We start from the raw sequence: 1,964 nt of genomic DNA, 5'->3' as shown, positions 1-1,964 counted from the left end.
CCCCAGCAGGCTGACCGGGCCAAGAGGATGCAGGGAAGGATGTGGCCGAGCAGAGTGGAGGTAAGGGGCCAAGGCGAGAGGTCTGGGCTGCCCCTCAGGCTGCACGGCAGGCAGGTCAAGGCCCCACGGGGCGCAGGCGGGACCCAGGGACGGGGTGCAGCCGTCACCGCTCGCGCCCCAGGCAGGCTGCAGGATGGCTAGAGGACGGAGGCTGCCTGCGCCGGTGCCCCCTCCCCAGCTCCGCCAGCGCCGGGGGGCCAGGCCTCCGCTGCTCCCCAGGTCTCGCTGACCCTGCGCCCGGGGGCAGATGCACCAGCCCGGGGGCGCTGAGCGTTGTGCCCCCGGGGCAGGGGCAGGAGCAGCGCCATTTCTGCCCCGGCACTGCGGCTCTCACGTGCCCGTCGGCGGGGCGGCCGGAGGCGCCAGGAGACTGCCCCAGCAAGGAGCCCTTGGGGTGCTCGCACGGGACCCAAAGGGTTTCGGTGCCAACAGCTGGGCCCAGGTGGTGCAAGCCGGATATCCTGAGCATAAAGGGGCAGCCCCAGCTCGGCACGGCTCTGCCCCGGCTGGGAGCGCCCGGCGAGCCCCCGTCCTGCCGGCGGGACACAGCGGCCCCAGCCCGACAGCTCCCTTCCCGAGCCCCACACCCTGGCCGTGGCTCTCCTCCTTTGTCTCCTTCTCCGGCTCCGCGCTCCTTTCCCCGCACTCCCTCTGCCGTCGCTCCGTCTCACTGCAGCAGCGGGGAGGGACGGGGGGCGGCTGCGGCCGCCTGCAACGGCACGGTCCAGGCTGGACGTGCCCTGGCTGGACCCCGCGCCGTCCCTCGGCCTGGCCCAGCCTGCTCCCCGTCCCCGAGGACCGGGCGCGGGGCGGCCCGGCAGCCCCTCCCGGCGCACCAGCCCGGCCCAGCACCGCTCTCACCCCCAGTAATGCACGGGGCTTCGTGGTCTGCAGGGATGGCGGCAGCATGAGCTCATACTTGGCCTCCCTTGAAAGCCCTTGCTGCTGGTCCCACAACCGCGCTCCGGAGCGGCTCATGACAGACGCGGGACGGCAAAGCTTCCCCACCAGCTGGAGACACCCGTCTGCCCTGTGGCGGCACAGCACCGGCAGGGGCATGGTCTCGGGGTGCCCTGGGCTCCCCCAGGCTCCGTGTGAGCCTCTCCCCTGGCAGCTGCGACCGCGGCAGGATGCTGTGCCTGCTTCACGAGAGGAGCAGGAGCAGGAGCAGGCAGGCCCGGGCTCACCAGTGGTGCCCCGGGCCTTGGGCACCTCCAGTCAAAGGCCAAAGGGTGCGACTTCCCCCGGCATGGCATCAATGGTCATGGGCGCTGGGGGCGCCAGGCTGAGGGGAGGCATGGGGGTGGGGGGGGCAGGCTGCAGCGAGACTCACGTGACCCCGGACCCATCTGCTCCTGGGTCGTGCTGAGGGGAGTGGGGAGGGGAGACCGCAGGCTCGGGGCTCGGGCAGGGACCAGGTGCAGGAGGAAAACAGGTCTGGAGACCAGGCAGGGCTTGCACGCAGGGAGCAAGCCCCGTAGGCTGGGTGCGGAAGGGCTGCACCCAGGGGAGTGGAGCGGGCTGGGGGAGGGCGGGGGGCCTGCCCAGGCAACTGGGGGTGCAAGGGGCAGTGGGAGGGGGAGCTCTGGGACTGTTGAGTGGATGCACAAGCCCAGCCCCGTCCCAGCTGCCCCGGGCAGGGGGGCACAAAAGAAGGCAGCCCACCCCAGGTCTGGCTGCGGGGTCCCCTGAAGCTCGAGTGCTTGCGGCTCCGGCAGCCCGAGTCCCGCGGTCTCGAGGGCCTGGCAGCAGGAAGGCAGCGCTGACCTCAGAGGATGCAGAGTCACCAAGTCCCAACAGCTGCTTTTAATTAGCAGCCCTGAGCAAGAGGGGCTGGCGCACGCGGCCCGGCCCAGCCCGAGCACCGCAGCCAGGACACCCTCGCCACCTACCCCTGCGCCGCC

The sequence above is a fragment of the Crocodylus porosus genome, unplaced genomic scaffold (genome assembly GCF_001723895.1).
Source record: "Crocodylus porosus isolate Cpor-Errol unplaced genomic scaffold, CroPor_comp1, whole genome shotgun sequence".
Classification (NCBI taxonomy): Eukaryota; Metazoa; Chordata; order Crocodylia; family Crocodylidae; genus Crocodylus; species Crocodylus porosus.
This window is presented reverse-complemented; position numbering follows the sequence as displayed.